The following is a 5,911-nucleotide window of genomic DNA, read 5'->3' as shown; positions in this document are numbered from 1 at the left end:
CTAGGGTCTTGTGTGGTTAACGGTCGTGGCCGACACCCGCGCCAGTGCTTCCGCTTGAAGGTTGCCGAGATGCATGACGTGCACATGGTGATAAGTGGTGGGAGCGTGTGTGAAGAAGTATACCCCTGTAGGGTGATTTAATCTGTTCGAATAGCCGCGTACTCGGATATGGACTACTTGGAAGCATTACGTGGTACGTAGACAACTTAAATGGATACTCTAAAACATGCAAGATAAGTGTGAGTTCTATGGAAGGCTTTCTCCTAGGGAGACGAGAGTGAATCCACAGTGGTGTATTGATTGGTGAATATGTGGACTCATGGGCGCTATCCCACCTCAAAGAAAGAACTTGTAGTCGTAGTACAGGTTAACCAAGAGTCAAAGCTGGCTTGCTGCAATATAACCACACAATCCTTACGTTGAAACATGATGCATATGTAGATAGTTCTGATGTAAGACTTGCTGAGTACCTTTGTACTCACGGTTGCTTTATTTATGTTTTTGCTTTATTTATGTTGTGATGCCATGTTGTATCTACACATATCGTGCATATTGTGTGTATGTTATGAAATGCATTATATGTGTGGGATTCGACACCTAGTTGTGTGCCTTTAGCAGTACTCTTTACAGGGAAATGCTTCTTTGTGCTTCTATCGAGCCTTGGTAGCTTGCTACTCCTCTAGACACATTGATTGACCGGCATGTGTCCTTCTTTGCTGCTGTGTCTGTCCCCTCGGGGAAATGTCACGCGGTGTAATGGAGTCCTTGTAGCTTGCTACGACTCGTCTACACACGCTGTTGATCGACACCTGCTTTGCTAGGTTATGTATGCCTGTCCCTGTACGGATGGAACGCTTGGGTTTATAACTAGTCATGTCGACCCGGGTTCTTTGTCGTTTGAACGCTACCAACATATTCATATACTTGAGCCAAAAGACGCAAACGGTCCCGGCCAAGGTAAGGTGGCAGCATGGAGTTTACCGTGCGTGAGGCCGCAAAGTGATGTGATGTGTTACATGCTAGGTTCTTATGACTCAGGATCGGGGTCCCGACAGACTCAACAGGAAAATAAATAGACAAGCCCTTCGCAGAGGGAAGCATTGATTTGCAGAGGTGCCAGAGCTCAAGCTTTGAAAACAGAGATAATAATTTTAGGTGGCATGCTTTCATTGTCAACACAATGACCAAGAGTTCTCAATATCTTCCATGCTACTCATGCTATAGGCGGTACCCAAACAGAAAAGTAAAGTTTTAACTCCCCCACCACCAATCAACCACACTCCACGGCTAGCCGAATCCTCGGGTACCGTCCATACTAACAACAATCCGGGGGAAGTCTTGTTTTACAGTTATGTTTTCGATTTAAGCGTGAAACTGGGCATTCCAATTACCGGCCCCTTTCTCGTGAATGACAGTGAATAAACACATGTCGAGGATAACACTCCTAGCATGGAAGATACCAATAGCCCCCTGTCACGACATGAGCGGTTCGGGCATGCAAAACATATTATTTCTTGAAGGTTTAGAGAGTGGCACATGCAAATTTACTTGGAACGGGAGGTAGATACCGCAAATAGGTAGGTATGGTGGACTCTCATGGAAAAACTTTTGGGTTTATGGAAGTGGACGCACAAGTAGTATTCCGCTTAGTACAAGTGAAGGCAAGCTAAAGACTGGGAAGCGACCAACTAGAGAGCGACAACAGTCATCAAGATGCAATGGGTTTGACTAACATTGAATGCAAGCGTGAACAGGATATAAATCACCATGAACACGAACATCATAGAGGCTATGTTGATTTTGTTTCAACTACATGCATGAACATGCGCCAAGTCAAGCCACTTGAAACATTCAAAGGAGAATACCATCCTATCATACTACATCATAGTCATTTCAAAATATATGTTGGCATTCAAGACAAACCATTATAAACTCTCAGCTAAATAAGCATGGCATCAGAAACTATGACCTCTAAGTTGTCATTGCAAACATGGTTCTCTCACAACAAAGCTAAATCTGGGTCGACAAGCTAGTCATATTTACAAAAACAAAATAGATAGAGTTCATACCAGCTTTTCAGTCTCAGTCACTTCATCATATATCATCATTATTGCCTTTCACTTGCATGATCGAACGATGTGAACAATAATAAGAGTGCTCGTGCATTGGACTAAGCTGAATCTGCAGGCAAACACAAAGGAGAAGACAAAGTAATATGGCTCTTTGAAAGCTAAATAGGTAAGAATGCAAGAGCCACTAAACATTGGAACCAATATCTTCTACCTTGACCCAAAGAAAAAGAAAACTATTTACACGGGAAAGCTCCCAACAAGCAAAAGAAGAAATAAAAATCTTTTTGGGTTTTCTCAAAAGGATACAAAACAAGAAAACAAGAAAACGTAAATAAACTAGCATGGATAATACAATGGCAAAGTGTAAACACCGGCTAACAAAGTGAAATCATAAGCATGAATGTAAAGTCGGTGAGAACACGCACTCCCCCAAGCTTAGGCTTTTGGCCTAGCTTGGTCTACTCCCATGGATGGTCCTCGCGAAATCCAAAATCATAATGTGTGTTATACGAGAGTGCTGCAGCCACTGCCTGAATAGCTGCCTCACGAATTCGAGCAGCCGTCGCCTCCCTCTCATACTCCTCTGCCTCTCCTATGGTTACGTAGTATCTTCATTTTACCTGAAAGTCAAAGAAAGCAGGAGCAGGAAGGGTAATATGGATAACACCCTGCCGGTTAAATATCAAGCGGTATAGGAGGGATCCATGATCTCTCTCAAGGAACTGGTAGCGTCTTAGAGCGACACGATCAAGGTAGGCTGTACGGAGAGGAGGGTCTTCTGGACGGATGGATACTCCAAGAAAATTTGCTAAGCGTGTAGCATAAACTCCACCAAAGAAATCCCCCTCACTGGCATTTTTATTCAGCCTCCTTGCTATTATAGCTCCCATATTGAAGCTCCTGTCACCTGTTACTGCGCTCTTAAGGATACTAAGGTCAGAAGTGCATAGGTGACAATGTGCACCCTTGCCGTTAATGCACCTACCTATGAAGAGGGCAAAGTAGTGCAAGGCAGGGAAATGGATGCTTCCTATGGTGGCTTGCGCGATATCTCTGGTTTCTCCAATAGTTATACTGCAGACAAAGTCTCTGACCGAAGACTTAGAAGGATCATTAATACTACCCCCATCGGGTATCTTGCAAATCCTATTTAAATCCTCCAAATCCACGGTATAGGATTTATCGTAAAGATCAAACAGTATGGATGAGTCACGACCAACTGAAAATTTAAATCTACGCATGAAAGAGGCAGTGAGCATAGCATACTGTTCACATTTATCTGAGAGGAACTCTTCTAACCCGACATTGCGGACAAGTGTATCAAACTCATCCTTGAAACCTGCTTCGACCATGAACTCATTGGAAGGCCATTCACATGGTTGTACCGGTGCGTCCCTTAGTTGAAAAGGTTCGGGCTCCCGAAAAGAAAGACGAGGACCCTTCTTACTTGAGGAACCACCATGAAACTTCCTCGTGAACATAATTTCCTTTTGCTGAAATTTTTAAAGTTCAAGAGAAAAGTGAATGAAGACCATCCATACCTTGTAGCAAATACTCCTACTAGTGCCTATAGACCATATCACGTGCTAAAACTACTTGGGACCAGCTAAAATCAACATTTCTAGCTCAAGAACAGGGTCACGAAGGTAGCAAGAATACGCGAAGGATAAAGCACTAGAGCAAAAACTAATTGGACCAATGGAGGAGTCACTTACCAAGGAGTAATTTCCCCAACACGGTTCGGAGAATGGTGCTTCGAGCAAGGAGATCGAAAATCATAGCCAAATGAGCAAGAACGCGGGTTTGAGCTGCGAATTTTTTTTTCTGGAGGTTGAAGAAGAGGCTGGGAGCTGGAATGAGTGGAGGGGGTCCCTGTGGGCCCCACAAGCTTGCCCTCCGCCACTAGGGGGGTAGTGGTGGCATGGCTTGTGGCCCACTAGTCTGGCCCCCAGGCCAGCTCTCAGGCCCAGTAATTTTCAAAAATTCCAGAAAAAATCATACTAAATTTTCAGGACCATCAGAGAACTTTTATTTTCGAGGTATTTTTCTGCGGGACGCTAAAACAGAAAACAGGAAAAACTAAACTAATTCTATCATTTTTCTTCTAAGAAACAGAAAATGAAAGGTCAAAACAGAGGTATGTGACTCTTTGATTCATCCATTTCATGGTCATCGAAAGAAATCCGTCAATGGGGTTGATCAAGTCCTCATGACAAAACCTTCTCGAATTGCAAGAGAGAACGGAGAATTTTCAAATAGCCACTAAGTCACCTCAATGGCGATATGTATCTCCCCAACAAGCAAATCATACTTCATCTTGACACGAGGAATAGGGCATTCAAAGCTCCCAATAAGAATCGGTGAAGTCTTTTCGATAGCATTGATGCAATGTACTTGATATTGTTTCTTCGGAAAGTGCACTGTGTGCTCATTACCGTTGACATGGAAAGTGACATTGCCTTTGTTGCAATCTATAACAGCCCCTGCAGTGTTTAAAAAGGGTCTTCCGAGGATGACAGCCATGGCATCGTTCTCTGGAATATCCAAGATAACAAAGTCTGTTAAGATAGTGGTATTAGCAACCACAACAGGCACATCCTCGCAAATGCCCATAGGGAAAGCAGTTGATTTATCGGCCATCTGCAGAGAAATTTTAGTGGGTGTCAACTTATCCAATTCAAGTCTATGATAAAGAGAGAGCGGCATAACACTAACACCGGCTCCAAGGTCACATAAGGCAGTTCTTACGTAGTTTCCTTTAATGGAGCAAGGTATACTGGGCACTCCGGGATAACCAAGTTTCTTAGGAGTTCCACCTTTAAAAGTGTAGTTGGCAAGCATGGTGGAGATCTCAAGATCTGGTATCTTCCGTTTATTAGTCACGATATCTTTAATGTACTTGGCATACGGAGACATCTTGAGCATATCAGTTAACCGCATCTGCAGAAAGATGGTTCTTATCATCTCAACAAAAAGCTCAAAATCCTCATCATCCTTTTTCTTGGATGGCTTAAGAGGAAAGGACATAGATCTCTGAACCCATGGCTCCCTTTCTTTACCATGCTTCCTAGCAGTAAAGTCATTCTTATCGTATCTCTTAGGTTGTGGGTTATCAGGATTAACCGTAGGTTCAATCTCCACATCCTCATCATTGCTAGGTTGAGCATTATTATGAACATCACTGTCCATATTGTCATCAGCTTCATGTTCATCACCCGATTGTGTTTCTGCATCACTGTCCATATCTTTAGGTTCTTCAGGTGTGACAGTATTTGGTGAACTAACATGCAGTCTTCTATCATCCTTCTTCTTCTCCTTATGATGGCTAGGTGTATCAGCATTGATTCCTTGAGAATCTTGATCAATTCTCTTAGGATGACCTTTAGGATACAAAGGTTCCTATGTCATTTTGCCTCCTCTAGTAATGACTCTGACAGAGTTGTCATTTAATTCGTTGAGCACGTCATTCTGAGCTTTAAGTACTTGTTCTACCTGAGTAGTAATAATAGAGGAATGTTTACTCAGAAGCTTCAGATCATTGACACTTCTGTCTACACAAGCACTTAAATGGCTAAGCATACGAGTACTTTATTCCAAATGTATGCTAACATAATCATTGAAACTCTGTTGTTTGGCAACAAAGTTGTCAAATTCATCAAAGCATAGGCTAGCAGGTTTATCAAAAGGAATACCACTCTCATCAAACCTACACAGAGAATTCACTTCTACTACTTGTATCGGGTTATCGAGACCATGGATCTCTTCGATATGTGGTAGATTTTTGACATCTTCAGATCTAATGCCTTTCTCTTGCATAGATTTATTGGCTTCTTGCATAT

Source organism: Hordeum vulgare, chromosome 4H (assembly GCF_904849725.1).
Source record: "Hordeum vulgare subsp. vulgare chromosome 4H, MorexV3_pseudomolecules_assembly, whole genome shotgun sequence".
NCBI lineage: Eukaryota > Viridiplantae > Streptophyta > Magnoliopsida > Poales > Poaceae > Hordeum > Hordeum vulgare.
This window is presented reverse-complemented; position numbering follows the sequence as displayed.